At 45.3% G+C, this 18131-nt stretch overlaps 1 protein-coding gene across 13 annotated transcripts in view; it reads right to left on the reverse strand.

Annotated features, from left to right (window-relative positions):
- The window catches only part of TRPC1 (transient receptor potential cation channel subfamily C member 1), a 165179-nt gene that overhangs the window by 46402 nt on the left and 100646 nt on the right, over positions 1 to 18131 (reverse strand). Inside the window, exon 1 of one of the 13 annotated variants that reach the window (XM_079777902.1) lies at positions 16881 to 17031. The exons of the other annotated variants lie outside the window; for them this stretch is intronic. The gene's annotated coding sequence lies outside the window, so the exon portion shown is untranslated. Of the gene's footprint in view, positions 1 to 16880; positions 17032 to 18131 lie in introns of those variants that run through there. 13 annotated transcript variants of the gene reach the window in all.

The raw sequence follows: 18131 nt of genomic DNA on the forward strand, positions 1-18131 counted from the left end.
GAATACTACTCAGCCATATAAAAGAAGGAAATCTTACTCTTTGCGACAGCATGGGTAGACTTGGAGAGCATTATGCTAAGAGAAATAAGCCAGTTAGAAAAAGACAAGTGCCATACGATTTCACTCATCTGGTGGAATATAATAAACAAAATGAAATAACAAGTGAAATAGAGACAGACTCATAGATAGGCTGACAGCTGTCAGGGCTGGGCAGAGGGAGGGTGGTGGTGGCAGTGGAGGGGTTGAACAAAATAAGAGAAAAAAACTCATGGACAGGGACAACAGTGTGGTGATTGTTTGGAAGAGGGGGTGGGAGAGGTGGAGGAGGGTATAGAGGGGATAAATAGTGATGGACAGAGACTTGACTGGGGGTGGTAAACATACAATACAGTGTACAGATGATGTGTTGTAGAATTGTACACCTGAAACCTAAATACCTTGGTTAACCAGTATTTCCCCAATAAATTTAATAAAAAGGAAAAAATAAGACTATACTAGAAAACAATTGTTTATTTTAAATCTTTTTTAAAAGCCTGAAAATATGACTCTATGGGTTCCTATTTAATATCTATCCCTGTTCCTGACTAACCAGACCTTGATTTCTTTTTTAAAAAAAATATTTTTACTGATTTCAGAGAGGAAGGGAGAGGGAGAGAGAGAGACACATTGATGATGAGAGAGAATCATTAACTGGGGCTGCCTCCTGTACACCCTCTTCTGGGGATCAAGCTTGCAACCCAGGCATGTGCCCTGATTGGGAATAGAACCATGACCTCCTGATTCATAAGTTGACACTCAACCACTGAACCACACAGGCTGGGCAGACCTTGATTTCTTGAGGGATAATACAGCCACTGTAGAGAACAGTATGCAGTTTCCTCAAAAAACTAAAAATGGAACTCCCATTTGACCCGGAAAATTCACTTCTAGGAATATATCCCAAGAAAATAGAAACACCAATCAGAAAGGATATATGCACCCCTATGTGCCCATCAGCAGATGAGTGGATTAAAAAACTGTGGTACATCTACACAGTGGAATACTACACTGCTGTAAAAAAAGAAGGGATTCTTACGTTTGCAATAGCATGGATGGAACTGGAGCGCATTATGCTAATCGAAATAAGCCAGTCAGAGAAAGATAAATATCACATGATCTCACTCATTTGTGGAATATAATGAACAACATAAACTGATGAACAAAAAAAGATCCAGAGACAGAAAAGCATTGATCAGACCATCAAATCTCAGAGGGAAGGTAGGGGAGGGTGGGGGTAAAGGGGAGGGATCAACCAAAGGACGCATGATGTGTCCATATAAGCCTTGTATGCACGCATATAAGCCTAACCAATGGACACAGACAGCAGGGAGGTGAGGGCATGAGATGGGGGTGACAATGGGGAGATAAGGACACATATGTAATACCTTAATCAATAAAAAAAAAAGAAATTTTAAAAAAGAAGTGCAAAAAAAATAAAAGTAATTATTTTCTTAGACTTTCTTATAGCTATAAATAGCCATGTGACCAAATTCTGGCTAATGAGTTACAAGTGGAAGTATTTGCAAAATGATTGTTCTCTTAATAAAAATAGAAAAACAGCAGGCTCAGGTTTCTGCCTTTTGCTCTCTGCTTCCCCCCCACCTTTCCTGCTGAATACAGACTTGATATAATGATTTGGAGCAAGGAACTTGTGACTCTAAGAACCAGTCATACTCTAAAGATGGCAAATGACCCTGGCTGACAAGATTTGCTTTGTGTTAGGTCTGATCAAATAATTGAATCGATACCCCCTCCTCTGGGAACTGACTTTTAGGACACTTCACAATGGACATTCCACTTGCTTAGGCCACATTCCAATGCTAAGACCATTATCTCTCCCCTCCAGACTTTCCCAGAATCTGGACCTGCATAGAGAATTCTCTGCCCAGAAAAAGCCCACCTAGAGTCCTTTAAAAACCTCTGACTCCCCATCTTTGGGCGCTGGCACCATTTAGGGGCTCAATCCATCTGGTATCCAGGTGACCTAATGAACTTATCATCCCTTACTACTTTGGCCTCATGCATTCCTCCTTCAGTGACCCTAATATTTGGTGCCAAAACCTGAGGTGGTTCCATGGGGAAGAGGAGCCATCGCCCCAGCATTGGTCACCCTGAGTTTGCTACTCAGAGAGTAGTAGGCAGCAGCAATTCGGCTTATCTCCGAATCCTACTCGGGTGACTGGATTGCTGGCCTCTATTAGGCCTCCCTCCCTTATGGGCCCTCCCAAACCAGCCAAGGAGTATGCCTTATCTGGAACCTCTCCTTCTCCATTGCTGACCCTCCATCCCACACCGGCCAATCTTCTCTAGGTGAGTGAAGCTCCACAATTTCCCTCGTCTCGGGTCTTCTGTCCCCTCGCTCTCACTGACTTCTTGAAAGTCTCGCATCTCTAAAGTCCTAGCACTAGGCCAGAAGACTCCTTAGCCATTTGGCTTTGGGTCCTTCTGGATTGGGGATGCCCTATCTGGAGGGTCACCCCCTCGTTTCTCATGGTGATTTGTTTAGCAATGGGGAGGCCTGCCCTAAACAGTCACCTTTTGATTTGTGGCCTGTCACTCACCCTTCCTCTCTTGTGGGCCACGCTACACTCCCTCTGCACACTCACAGGGGAGATCATGCCCAAGCACCTTGTTTGCTTTTGTAACACTGTTTGGCCACAATATCCTACCTAATAAGAGACTAATATGCAAATTGACCCTAACTCCGCTACACCCACAAGCCACGCCCACCAGCCATGCCCACCAGCCACTCAGGAGCAAATATGCAAATAAACCCAACCAAGATGGCTACAGCCACAGAGAGCGGGAGGGAGGCTTGGGTTTCCCCGGTAACAAAGGAAGCCAAGCTTTCCCCCTGCTGTTGCCAACCTAAGCCTCCACTCAAGGCTACAAAGTTTCAATTATAGAAGGTAAACAAATCCAAACAAATGGTGGCAGCCACAGAGCTGGAAAGAACAGGAGGCAAGGGCTGCCCCCGGCAATAGAGGAAGCCAAGCTTCTGCAGCCCTGGCTGGCCTAGGCCTCTACTCCAGGCTACAAAGTTTCAATTATAGAAGATACACAAACCCCAAAAGAAATGGCTGCTGGCCACGGAGCAAGCAGGAGGCTTGGCTCCGCTCCAGGCTACAAAGTTTCAATTGCAGAAGAAACATAAATCCCAGATACCAGGGCCTCTGCTTGGGTCACAAGGGGGTGTGGCCGGCCTGAAAACCACCACAGGCCCTTCACCCAGGCCACCCCACACCCTAAGGGAACCCCCACCCTGATCCGGGACACCCTTCAGGGAAAACCAGCTGGCCCACACCCGTGCACCAGGCCTCTATCCTATCTAATAAAAGAGTAATATGCAGATTGACCATCACTCCAACACACAAGATGGCTGCCCCCATGTGGTCAAAGATTCTGCCCCCATGTGGACACAAGATGGCCACCACAAGATGGCCAGCAGGGGAGGGCAGTTGGGAGGGACCAGGCCTGCAAGGGAGGGCAGTTGGGGGCAATCAAGCCTGCAGGGGAGGGCAGTTAGGGGTGACCAGGCCAGCAGAGGAGGGAAGTTGGGGGTGACCGAGCCTGCAGGGAAGGGCAGTTTGGTGGGACCCAGGCCTGCAGGGGATGGCAGTTGGGGGGGACCAGACCTGCAGGGGAGGGCAGTTAGGGGTGACCAGGCCTAAAGGGGAGGGCAGTTAGGGGCAAACATGCTGGTAGGGGAGCAGTTAGGCATCAATCAGGCTGGCAGGGGAGTGGTTACGGGGTGATCAGGCTGGCAGGCAGAAGCGGTTAGGGGCAATCAGGAAGGCAGGCAGGCAAGCAGTTGGGAGCCAGCAGTCCTGGATTGTGAGAGGGATGTCCGACTGCCTGTTTAGGCCCGATCCCACCAGGATTGGGCCTAAACGGGCAGTCAGACATCCCTCGAGGGGTCCCGATTGGAGAGGGTGCAAGCTGGCCTGAGGGACACCCCCTCTCCCCCGTGCACAAATTTCGTGCACCGGGCCTCTAGTAAACTACATAACAAGTCTCAATGGCCTGAAAACTGCACTTTTGATTTTAACACATTGGTCCAGGCCTTTTCACCCTCTAGTCTCGACCCTCTGTGTCTTGCTCTATTCATCAGATCCTACTCCTTCACACAAAACATCATACCCCTAACACTTCTGACTCTGAATCTACTTTTGACTCAGCAGACCACCAACCTCTATATGCTTATGCAGCCCCTCCCTCATCTGCAGTAGATTCCCAACACCCAGACCCTCCTAACTAGCAACCACCTTCTCCCCAGTCCCTGAGAGTCCAAAACCCAAGAACTCCAATACAGACTTTTCCCACCTAACACTTGCTCTTGGGCAACAAAAGACTGCCTTCTTCAACAGCCTCTTCTATTCCTGTTCCCATTCGATCCCCGAGGGGGGTAGCAGGAACTGAGGGTATTGTCTGGGTACACATCCCATTGTCTGTGTCCAACCTCGCACAGATTGAAAGGTGTCTCAGTCTTTTTCAACTGACCTGACCACCTTTACTAAGGAATTTGAGTACCTGACCCAGTCCTATGAGCTGACCTGGCACGACATCTACTAGTATATCATCATGTCCTCCTCTCTAAGCCTAGAGAAGGAGCGAGTTTGGCTAGCATCTCAGGACCATGCTGATGCCCTCCATCTAGACTGGACACAATGGCCAACCCAGTAGGAGCGGACATGGGTCCCCAGAACTGACCCGAGATGGGACTGTCAGGTTAATTCTCCAGGGCACCAGCTCTGTAGCCATATAATCATCTGTCTCATTGCTGGACTAAAAAAGGCTGCCCATTAGGCAGTCAACTATGACAAACAATAAAATCACTCAGGGCCCTTCCTCTCCCATCCCACTGAGGCCTTACAGAAATTTACCACCTTAGACGCACCTCCCCAGAGGGAACCTTTCTTCTGAACACCCATTTTATATTCCAATTAGCCCCCAACATATGTCACAAACTTCAAAAAATAGACACAGGTCCACAACTCCCTCAGAAAGACCTCGTAACCTAGCCTTTAAGGTCTTTAATAATAAGAGATGAGGAGATCCAAACCCAAAACAAAAGCAAGATCAGGCCAAGGTTGAGGCCCAAGAGGAGGCCTTTCAGCTCCTAGCCACCACTCTCACGAACCCCAAACAAAGTGCCGGTCCTCCAACCAAGCATAAGTCAAGGGCTAAGCCTCCTCTGGGCCCATGTTTCAAATGCAACAAGGAAAGACACTGGACCAAGGCCTGCCCAAACCCGAGACCCCTGCCTGGGCCCTGCACAAGGTACAGAAGGGTAGGCCACTGGAAATCAGACTGTAGTCTGGCCCCTCCAGGTGGGACCTCAGCCAGTCCAGCAAGGTCGCTCTCTGAATCCAGTTTGGAGCTCCCAGACCTCCTGGGACTGGCCACCGAAGACTGAAACTGCCCAGGCCCTGACAAGGCTCCTCAGACTTACATCACCAGGACAGAACCTTGGGTAACAATTGTGGTGGCAGGTAAGCTGATCTCCTTTTTAATTGACACTGGGGCCACTTATTCAGCCCACCCTGAATTTGCTGGGACCCTTATCCCCTCCTCAGTCTCTATTATGGGGGTTGTTGGATTAATCTCACAGCCATTAGTCACCTCACCTCTACACTGCATCTTACTAGACAGCCCCTTTATCCACTCTTTTCTCAGTGCCCAGCCGGGGCTACCGTGCATACCCTCATAAAGCCCAGTTGTCCCGAACCACAGTCACCTACCTCGGTTTCACTCTCACCCCACAAAGCTGAGCCATTACCTGAACACATTATCTCTTCCATGACTGTACCCTCCTCTAGACAAGAAACACTCTCCTTTCTTGGGCTCTAGGTACTTTTGCATCTGGGTTCCCAACTTTAGTCTTCTGGAAAAGCCCCTCTATGGTGTATCAAAGGGACCCCTCACTGAGCCTTTAGATTCCAATGCCAGCATTTTCATCCCTTTAACCCTTTAATGCTCTGAAAACTGCTCTCATCTCAGCACCTTTTTACCTTACCCTTCCCAAAGAACAACTTTCTTTACTGCAAAACTGCAAGGACTATTTAACAGTCTTACTCCAATCAGAAGCTGAACTCATCACCCAAACCTTAGGATATTATCTCTAAGGAAAACTGTGACCGTTTTAAATCCAAGAGCTAGAGGCCTGGAACAGGTTGCTGAGCCTGCTCCCCTCCACCCCCATCCTTTTCTCCAGCCTCATATGCCTATACATAATTTTCCAAAGTCTTTGATAACTTAGAGGCTTTGGAACATTGCTGGGTTAAATGATAAACATCTAAATATTTTTAAGTAACATAAAATACTAAAACATTGATTTATAGACAAGTTTTAAATCTGCCTACAGAAGGTCCCTTGTACTTCGTTGAAGGTATATTTTCTTGAAAGTAAGAGTGTGTTTAAAGTGCTTTCATAAATGTAAATGCTGGTTGTTTACTTTTTGGCTGGTTAGTTGTGAATGGATAAAAGGCTTGTAAAAACTGTAGGAAAGTTTGTCCAGTGAGTCAAGATATGATCACCCCTGACATCCTAAGGGATCCCTTCTCTCTGAGTAAAGCAACCCCATCCAAACTTGCTCCTGTTGCTTATGTCTTTAAGTTGAAGCCTAGACTTTATTTCTACCATTCATTCACAGTCCTTGACACTATCACTGAAAGCTTCAACAGGTCTTTCTGCTTGGTATTTAGGAACTTCTCTCCCCGTTTCTAGCCTTCTTAAAAGTCATACACTGCAAAGAACACTGAGTCACAGGACAATATAATAATAGGCCATCTCCAATCGTCAGCTTACATCACAATCAACGTAGAACTACCAAATGATCATTGGTCCCCAACAAATTGACTACCAAGTCTCCCCAGAAGCCAATGGTTATTTCCTACAGCCAGTCCCTTTTAATTCTTATCCAACTATCCGGGCCCTAGGCTTCAACTGCTCCTTTCCTTTCCTTTCCTTTCACTTTTCCCTTGGATAACAACCCATTCTAGCATTCCATCCACTTTCACTGCAATAAAATCTCAATCACTTATCTGTCACCCCTTAATGGTAGCACAATGGCAACTACCCTCTCAGTTTGGATCACAGAACTGGGAAAAGGAACCTCATAACCTTTATCCCACCTCTTCTCCCTACACCTTTCAGCTTATTGCCATGGTCAAAAGATTTTTCTTCCTCTATGGGGAAAACATACATCTGCCCCACCAACTGGACAGGAACCTGTACTCTTGTATAACTCTATCACCCAATGTAGATGTGGCCCCCAATAATCAGTCTTTACCTGTCCCTGTAACTCACCATATCGGACACAAAGGGGAAGTCCAAATAATCCCTCTCCTCATAACCCTCAGCATCACATCAGGGGTTGGAACTGGCATATGGGGCTTAACCACTGCTCTATCATACCTTGAAATCCTATCTCAGGAACTATAAGAAAACTCTGATACAGAACATCTAGCAAGGGTCAAAACTGGGGAAACAAGAACCTCACCCCCAGGGTAACCTATCCTCCCCTTTCATGTAACTAGCCAGGCAACTTAGACCCCAAATCTTTTCCTCCCTAAAGATAACATCTAGACCTCAGTTGTATTTCAGCTTCAGGCCCAGAAAAACAGCAAAACCAGACAAATGATGCTATGGCAGCCTCAGGACCAGCTTTTACCTTCCAAATCAATCAACAGGACCACTTTCGAGCCTTCACCAACCAGTCTCTCAGAGAAATCAGGCTGCTACAACCTCTCATTCTAACCATGAGCCATCTATACTGTGTTCCAGCTGACAACACTCAAATCCATGCCCCTGTGATCTCGACACCCCCGCTCAGCAGGAAGTAACTATGGAAGATATGACTTTCATCCCTATTCCATAAAACAAAAAGGCTGGAATATTAGATCTAATCAAATAATTGAATCGATACTCCCTCCCCTGGGAAATTAACCTTTAGGCCACTTCTCAATGGACATTCCACTTGCTTAGACCACATTTCACTGGCTAAGACCATTATCTCTCCCTTCCAGACTTTCCCAGGATCCGGACCTGCCCAGAGAATTCTCCGCCCAGAAAAAGCCCACCCAGAGTCCTTTAAACACCTCTGACTCCCCATTTTTGGGTGTTGGTGCCATTTGGGGACTCATCCCATCTGGTACCCAGATGACCTAATAAATATATAATCCCTTACTACTTTGGCTTCATGTGTTCCTCCTTCAGGGATCCTAACAGTAAGACCATATTAATTCTACTTGTACTTACATATCCTTCAGTTCTGAGATCTATACTAGACAATCACACACATATAATCTATGGTTGCCTGGGACAAGGGTGGGGGAAATACTAAATGGAAAAGTGCATCAAGAAACGTCTTGGAGGAATGAAGATGTTCTGTATCTTGATTATGGTGGTGATTAAACAAGTTTATACATTTGCAAAAGTCATCAAACTATACAGTTAAGATGGGTACACTTGATTCTATACAAATTATACCTTAATAAAGATAATTTTTAAGAAATCATTTGCTGAACTAGATAATAATATTTAAGCATATATTATGACCTGAAGACATTTTTAAAAATAGAAACACAGTAAATATTTGTTGGCCTGACTTAAATTATTGGTAAGTTCTATGGCTATTAAAACCCCATAAATTGCCGAAACCGGTTTGGCTCAGTGGATAGAGCATCGGCCTGCGGACTGAAGGGTCCCGGGTTTGATTCCGGTCAAGGGCATGTACCTTGGTTGCGGGCACATCCCCAGTGGGGGGTGTGCAGGAGGCAGCTGATCGATGTTTCTCTCTCATCTATGTTTTTGGCTCTCTATCTCTCTCCCTTCCTCTCTGTAAAAAATCAATTAAAAAAAAAACCCATAAATTATTTTGCTGGAAGATAAAAGCACACACAACAATTGAAATGACAAATGCAGTTTTTGTATATACATCTATAGTACTTTTGGGAAGAGACTAAATCAGGAAGACCTGAGTCAACAGTTTTAAGAAATACAAATAGATAATTCAGTAAGAAGTAATAATATACTTTCTCTTTTTCAATTCTTTGTAGAAGTTTATAATGAAATTTCTAGTATGCAAACTTAGTGATACCATTAGTTTTTAGCTTAAAAAAATCAACGTGCATGTAAAAGTACTGTTGACTCGTGATTAAAACATTCATAAAAGATATTAGTGGCAAAATTAAATCAAAATGAGAGATGGTCTAAATCAGTGTTTCACATACTATGTTTTGGTGGAAAACAGACCTGAACACATTTCATGAAAGATGGGTATGGCATTAAACAAATTTAAGTAATAATAGTTTGAATAATCCTACCTAATAAAAGAGTAATATGCAAATTGACCGCACCTCCGCTACGCCCAACCACACCCACCAGCCAATCAGGGCAAGCATGCAAATTAACCCAACCAAGATGGCAGTTAATTTGCATATCAAGACAGCGAAGAAAGAAGCCACGAAGCTGTGGAGAAGCAAGCAGGCGGGGCCGGCAGAGAAGGGAGGCAAGCAGGCGGGGCAGCAGAGAAGGGAGGCAAGCAGGCGGGGCTGGCGGAGAGCGCAGGAGGAAGCCCTATTGCAGGAATACACCACCCACAAGGTACCAGTCCATCGGGCCAGGGAGCGGGGGTGGGGTGGGCAGCACCAGACGCCACCTGAGGAGTCCGGGTCCATCACAGGCCCTGGGAGGGGCAGCGGCCTGCCTAGCCACGCCTGTGGGGCCCTGGGAACATCGCAGCCCCGGGGAGGAGCAGCTGGGCCTGCTTAGCTGCTCCCATGGGGCTCTAGGAACATCGCGGCCCAGGGGAGGCATGGCCGGCCAGCTTAGCCACTCCCGTGGGGCCCCGGGAACATCACTGCCCAGGGAGGTATGGCTGGCGGCCTAGCCACTCCCATGAGGCTCTGGGAACATCACTGCCCCGGGAAGGCGTGGCTGGCCACCTAGTCACTCCCTTGGGGACCAGGAACATCGCTGCCCCGGGGAGGCATGGCCAGCCTAGCCACTCCTGTGGGGCCCCGGGAACATTGCCGCCCCGGGGAGGCGCAGTCGGCCGGCTTAGCCGCTCCGGTGGGGCCCCGGGAACATCGCAGCCCAGGGGAGGCACGGCCGGCCGGCCTAGCCACTCCTGTGGGTCCCCAGGAACATCGCTGCCCAGGGAGGCACGGCTGGGCCCTGGGAACATCACAGGCATGGGGTTGCTGAGACACAGACCGGGCCTCTGGCCACAGATTCACAGCTTTGCTGAGACCAAGGGCAGGGATCTGCCTCACTGCAGAGAGAGAGAGAGGTTCTGCAGTGGCCCCAAAACATGGGTGGGCCAGGCCAGGGATCAAGGGGAATGGAAGGTAGCCCAGGGGGAGGGGCAAGGACCCACAGCTCTGAGGCGGGGGTTGAGGGGCGGTGCCACCTCAGTGGAGGGGTGCTGCACTGTAGGGTACCGGACTCACTGATGTGATTCAGACAAGCTCCCAGTGCTAACTGGCCTCACCCAGGCGGCCTTTGCACTTCAGAGGCGGCGACTCCTGCTCCCACTTTCACCCAAAAGCAAACTCACGCCACCCTGCCCCACGGCAGAGCATGCCTTGGTGGTGAGTGTGAAGCCTTCTACCAGCTGCAGAGACCTGGGGGCAGTGGGTTATTGAGTCAAGTTCTACAGCCAACTGGAATTGGCCTCAGTGTCCTGGTCTGTAAAATGGATTAAGCTTGTCCCAGTGCCTTCACTGAGCTTTGATGGCCAATTGAGATACTATATAAAGAAAGTGATGAAGAAGTGAGAAAGAAAAGGAAAGGTGAACAACACAAAAGAAAGACTGGAAGTAACCTGTAAACCCATTGTCACTTAAATAGGGAATATAGTCAATAGTGTTGTAATGATGGTATGATGCCAGGTGGGTACTGGAAATATCGGGGAACACTTTGTAAAGTATATGATTGTCTAACCACTATTCTGTAACTAATATAAAACCTGAAACCAATACAAAATAATATTGAATGTAAAGAAATGAAAATTGGAGTGAAATTTTTATAAATTTCAAAGTTTAAATAAAGGCTGTAAAGGAAGGAAGGGGGAGAATAAAAAAATAGTGTTTTTCATTTTACCACTTTATTGTCTTTTCAGTACATGAAAAAGACAGTTGTCTTTATATGGTGCTTTTATCCTTTTCTACGTCATTATCTCATTTCAATTTCAGGGCAACTTAAAGACAAGATAATTGTTCCCTCCACTATTCAAAGAAAGGAAATCCTGGTGTCTGGATCCAATGATTCAATTGTCAAGCCCTTATTGTAAAGCAGGGTTAGTAAAATTTTCTGTGAAGGGTCATATCTATACTAATAAAAGCCTTGGGGGTGATCAGACCAGCAGGGGAGGGTAGTTGCGGGCCATCAGGCTGGCAGAGGAGCAGTTAGGTGTCAATCAGGCCAGCAAGGGAGCCGTTAGGCGGCAATCAGGTAGGCAGGTGAGCGGTTAGAAGCCAGTGGTCCCGGATTGTGAGAGGGACATTCGACTTCAGGGATCGGGCCTAAACCTGAAGGCGGACATCCCCCAAGGGGTCCCAGATTGGAGAGGGTGCAGGCTGGGCTGAGGGACAACCCTCCCCAGTGCACGAATTTTGTGCACCGGGCCTCTAGTGTTAAATAAGTTTCTGTACTTTCTCATAGGCTTTAATGTGATAATGTGAACTGTGAATTCCCAAAAGAAGTTAATGGAATGCAGTGTGTTCCAAAGTTATTTCAGTTAGGACTTGTTTAAGGTGTCACACTGTTATAGAACAATGGAAAGCTATTAAAATTCTGGGACAAGTGGAATAGGGAAACTGATTCAGGAAAATTAAACAAAGCCAAAAAGCTTTGCAGGCTTCTTGTGCCAAGACCTTATCATCAGAACAAAGGGTTAAAACTTCTCACAAAAGAATTCAGGAGAGGAGGTGGAAGGAAAGGGGAAAAGAGGACAAGGAATCTTAATTCATCCTCTCCTTAACCAGACACTACTTAGTGCAAATCATCCTGGATCTGTTAAAACAGCAGGGAGGAGTGGGAAGGAGGAGTGCATTCTTATCTCATCCCACTGTTTAAATAGAAAAGCCAGAGGTCTAGGTATTTAATTGCCAAGTGCTTCTCATATATTGTGGAAAAGCCAGAACAAAGAAAAGGGGAGACCTTCAGGGTTAATCTGTATTACTATATCTAGCAGAGGAATTTTTTTAAAAATTTATAGACAAGAAGGTATGTAAGGCAGAAACCTCCCACCCCACTTGTTCTTCAGATTAGCTGTGAGCCCATCTGCGCTTCATAAGCCAGATGTAGAGATTTGCTTGCCTTGCTTAATAAATGTGCAAGTTTTAATTTTTAATAAACTCACATTAACACAACACAATTATTATCTGGATTCACTCGTTTGAATTCATTCCTACGAGCATGACAAGAACTGAGTGGGACAGCCCTCTCCCTCTGACTCAGGGGACTGTCCAATTAACACTTCTCTGGTATCTGTGAGAGGGGCCTGTAACAACACTTCAGGAAACACTGTTGCAGGATGATAGCACGAATCAAATCAATTCAGGTTTCCCCTCCATATTTTATATTCATATCTTTGGATAAGGTAATTATGCCTTTTTTTAAAACTAGAGGCCTGGTGCATGATATTCGTGAATGGAGGGGGCATTCCTCAGCCTGGCCTGCACCCTCTCCAATCTGGGACCCCTCAGGGGATGTTCGACTGTTGGTTTAAACCAGCAGTCAGACATCCCTCTCGCAACCCGGGACGACTGGCTTCTAAACACTCACCTACCTGCCTGCCTGATCACCCCTAACCCCTCTGCCTGCCGGCCAGATCACCCCTACCTTGCGCCCCTGCTGGCCTGATCATCCCTAACTGCCTCTGCCTCAGCCCCCACCACCATGGCTTTGTCCGGAAGGAAGGTGGATGTCCGGAAGATGGCCAGTCAACCCGCTCTAATTAGCATATTACCCTTTTATTAGTGTAGATAGTTTATATAGGATAGGATTGCTTAAATGGGGGGGTGGGGGAGGAGATCCAGTTTCAGCAAGAGGACATGCTCTTGGAAGAAAAAATCACATAATCCCTATATCTAGACTGATAGCCAGCCATATGCATTATACTGCCAAACCCGTCATTAAAAAATTGAACAGCTTTCTTACACCTTACACCAAACAGCTGTTTCCCTTAAAACCCCTCCTCAGCCCCCACCTTAGGTTCTGCCTTCGCAGTTCACCCAGATTTGGTTCTGATTGGTCGGTTTCTATGCCAGTCAGTGTCAAAAGCCCCGCCTCCTAGGCAGCCATTGGCTCCTCACAATTCACTCAGATTTGGTTCTGATTGGTCAGTTGCTATGCCAGTAGGCATCAATAGCTCCGCCTCTTAAGCAGCTATTGGCTCCTCACAATTCACCCAGATTTGGTTCTGATTGGTTGGTTTATATGTCAGTCATCATCTCCAGGCCTATCTCCAGGCCTGATCATAGAGGCCAGGCTGATCAGCAGCCGCCCCAGGCTGCTGGTGAGTGCCTGAACTGCTGACATCTGGGAGAGAGAAAGGTTTGGCTGCCACTCCTGATCAGCCCCGCCTCTCTCTCTCTCCAAGATGTCAGCAGTTCAGCCCACTTGCCTGCTACACACGCAGCCTGTTGATTGGTCAAGCCTCCAGTTGTTGTGGATGTTACGACCCTGGCTCTTTTTATATATATAGATATTTCCTGTAAAAATATAAAAGACAATCTAAATTTTTAGTAACTTTTGATTTCTCAAGGGAAAATAAATATTGCTCAGATTTTCAGGCTTATAACTTAGAGTATATGTAGAGCCAATTACCTAGCAGAATTGATCCCACCTTCTAAACATAGTCAGTCAGCTATTAAAATCTGTGGATAAATTCTTTAGTGTAATTATGAGTCCATTCTTTAGTGTAAAGATGCTTAGGATTCAGTCCATGTAAAAAGCACAATTTCTTTAATTATAAAATACTATAACATAAAATTGGACTACATGAAATATAAATTTTTTAAGTCTAAAAAAATTAGATGAGGCAGTATCACTATTCTATATGAGGTTTTCTCAAAAAATTGTTAGGTTTTATGCTATTTTCCAACTTATTGTATTTAACATTTATTAAACACAAAGAGCATTTTCTAAGATTTAGCTTACATATTTTCAAAATACTATAGTACAAATTCTGTTTATATAACACCTGCCTTATATTTATCACTTAAAACTTCAAATATGAGCCTGGCTGGCATGGTTCAGTGGTTAAGCATTGACTTATAAAGCAGGTCAAGGTTCAATTCCTAGTCCAGGCACATGTCTGGGTTGTGGGCTCCTGCCCAGTATGTGGTGTGCAGAAGACAGCTGGTAAGTGATTCTCTCTCATCATTAATGTTTCTATCTCTCCCTCTTCTTTACTCTCTGAAATCAATAAAAATATATTTATTTTTATTATTTTTAAATAAATATTATTGTTCAGATTATTACAGGTGTTCCTCTTTTTTTTCCCTCCATAGCTCCCCTCCACCTGATTCCCCACTCCACCCCTTACCCCACCGCCACTGTCCTCATCCATAGCTGTAAGAATTTTGTCCAATCTCTTCCCACACCCCTCACACACCCTTCCCCCTGAGAATTGTCAGTCCACTCCCTTTGTATGTCCCTGATTCTATTATATAAATCAGTCCATTCTGTTCATCAGATTTTTTATTCACTTGATTTTTAGATTCACTTGTTGGTAGGTATGTATTTGATGTCGTTTTGTTGTTCATAATTTTTATCTTTACCTTTTTCTTCTTCTTCCTCTTCTTAAAGAATACCCTTCAGCATTTCATGTAATCCTGGTTTGGTGGTGATGAAGTCCTTTAGTTTTTTCTTGTCTGTGAAGCTCTTTATCTGACCTTCAATTCTGAATGATAGCTTTGCTGGGTAGAGTAATCTTGGTTGTAGGTTCTTGCTGTTCATCACTTTGAATATTTCTTGCCACTCCCTTCTGGCCTGCATAGTTTCTGTTGAGAAATCAGCTGACAGTCGTATGGGTACTCCCTTGTAGGTAACTAACTGTTTTTCTCTTGCTGCTTTCAAGATTCTCTCTTTGTCTTTTGCCCTTGGCATTTTAATTATGATGTGTCTTGGTGTGGTCCTCTTTGGATTCCTCTTGTTTGGGGTTCTGTGCGCTTCCTGGACTTATAAGTCTATTTCTTTCACCAGGAGGGGAAAGTTTTCTGTCATTATTTCTTCTAATAGGTTTTCAATATTTTGCACTCTCTCTTCTTCTGGCACCCCAAAAATTCGGATGTTGGTATACTTAAAGTTGTACCAGAGGCTCCTTACACTATCTTCATATTTTTTTATTCTTTTTTCTTTTTGTTTTTCTGGTTGGGTGTTTTTTTGTTTCCTCATATTTCAGATCTTTGGTTTGATTCTTGGGGTCCTTTGATCTACAGTTGAATTTCTGTATATTCTTTATTTCAGACTATGTATGCTTAATTTCTTACTGGTCCTTTTCCATTTTTTTGGCATTCTCATTAAGGTCCTTGAAGGTCTCACTAAGCTCCTCATAGGTCTCATCAAGTTTCTCGGTGGTTTTTAGAAGATTCTTGAGTAACCTTATAAATGTGGTTTTGAACTCTATGTCCAGTAGTTTGCTTTCCTCCATTTCTTTCATTCGTGACATGTTTCTTTGTCTCCGCATTTTGGCTGCTTCCCTGTGTTGATGGAGTGGCTTTGTGTGGTAGGTGACCAATAGGGGCCAGTGGCTCAGCCTCCCCAGTAACCTGAGGTGGATGCTCTTGGTGAACCCCTTTGTGGGCTCAGTGCAAAGTCTTGGTGTAGTTAACCCTATCAGACCTGAGGCCCTGAACCTAACTGTCCCCTATACCTGGGCTCCTGAGCAATTCAAACACATGGGGGCAGACATTTGCAATGGCTAACCATGAGGTTTGACCATGATTGGTTAGTTATTTTTAGTTTGTGACGCATTTTTTTTCACGTACTAGGCAAAGTACCGAAAATTAGGTACAATGGTATAGCGGCAGATTCGGAAATTACCGAAAAATCGATACAGCGGTCTGGTAGCCTTGATTGCTGTTGGTACACTGGGAGGAATTGACCTCCAGGCCAATTGGCTGTGAGGACCCTCTGTGTCTATAATGGAATAACTGCTGTGCTGGAGACACGCTTATGGAGCAGGATTGCTTCAGTGGGGCTTTGGTGCTCACTGAGCCTGCCTCTTGAATGTGTCATTTATGGATGTGAGGAGTTGAAATCTGGGTTGTCTCACACTGACCACTAGGTACACTGGCTTCTGGATCTCCAATGGGGGTGCAGGTCAACTACTGTCTGAGGCCACCCAGCAGGAGCTACAGCGAAAACTACAATTTTCTCCTCTTTGCTTGGGGTTTGGAGGTTTTGGAGCTATCTGACCAGAGCTGCAGTTTGTTAGGTAAAGCTGCGATAGGGCAGGCCATTCATATGCAAAAGCCACTGTGTGGAGCTTGGGTGGGTTTGTGGATTGTGCGGGGCGGGGTCTCAGAGAGACACTAAGCTAGGGCGTGGCAAACAGTGATGGCTGCCAGTCAGCCATCTCTGTCTCTGAGTTTCCGCATCCCTGTGTCTCTCATCCCAGTGCAGTAAACAATGATTCCTGCGCGCAGCTCTGCAAGCAAGCCACCCTCACTTTTCGACCTGATGGCAGACAGTTCAGCTTCTCCCGGTAGGAGTTTGGGTCCCCAGCGTCTCCCCAGAAACTGGATTTCAGAGTAATCGGGAACTTGTCTCCCTTTGGATTGGAAAAAGCAACGCCCGCTGCCAGCCCGTTTCGCGCGCCTCCGTACCTCAGCTTTTCAGCGCTTGTGCACGTCTCAATGCTCTTTTCTCTTTCCTTCTAGTTGTAGAACTTCCACTCAGCTAGCTTTCCCATGGTTCTGGGTGATGGACGTTTTGTCTTTTAGTTGTAGTTTTGAAATTGTTGTGCGAGGCAGCAGTTTAGGTGTTTACCTGTGCCACCATCTTGGTTTCTCCCAAAAATATTTAAATAAAAATTTTAAATGTGAGATTCATTTTAAGAAGCAGATTTTTATATACCACTAATGTCTGAAGAATAACTCTATTTAAAAGACATCTATGTCTATGGACTGGGGAGAGAGGAACAATGGACCACAATTTAGTAAAGTCTTAATGCCTGAAAGCTAAGGATTATCATTCAACCAGAAGCAAAGTAGATGAACAAACTGTCTTTTCAATTGTTATTTTCAAAAGCAAAGGTTAGCTTTAACATTATTAGGAGAACAATGTTCCAGTGGACAAGTAGAAAGATGTTAATAATAATGACATCTAACAAGTATTTAAGAAATTTTAATCTTCAACAAATCAACAAACGACAAGTGCTGGCGAGGATGCAGAGAAAAAGGAACCCTCATGCACTGCTGGTGGGAATGCAGACTGGTGTAGCCACTGTGGAAGACAGTATGGAGTTTCCTCAAAAAGTTAAAAATGGGCCCTAACTGGTTTGGCTCAGTGGATAGAGCGTCGGCCTGTGGACTGAAGGGTCCCAGGTTCAATTCTGGTCAAGGGCATGTACCTTGGTTGCAGGCACATCCCCAGTAGGGAGTATGCAGGAGGCAACTGATCAATGTTTCTAACTTTCTATCCCTCTCCCTCTCCTTCTCCCTTCCTCTCTGTAAAAAATCAATAAAAAAATATATTTTTAAAAAGTTAAATATGGAACTCCCATTTGACCCAGTAATCCCACTTCTAGGACTATCTCCCAAGAAACCAAAAACACAAATCAGAAAGGATCTATGCACCCCTATGTTCATAGCAGCACAATTCACCATAGCTAAGATTTGGAAACAGCCTAAATGCCCATCAGCAGATGAGTGGATTAGAAAACTATGGTACATCTACACAATGGAATACTACAGTGCTATAAAAAAGAAGGAACTTTTGCCATTTGCAACAGCATGAATGGAACTGGAGAGCATTATGCTAAGCGAAATAAGCCAGTCTGAGAAAGATAAATATTACATGATCTCACTCATTTATGGAATATAATAAACAACGTAATTTGATGAACAAGAAGAGAT

The sequence above is a fragment of the Cnephaeus nilssonii genome (genome assembly GCF_951640355.1).
Source record: "Cnephaeus nilssonii genome assembly, chromosome: 7".
NCBI lineage: Eukaryota > Metazoa > Chordata > Mammalia > Chiroptera > Vespertilionidae > Cnephaeus > Cnephaeus nilssonii.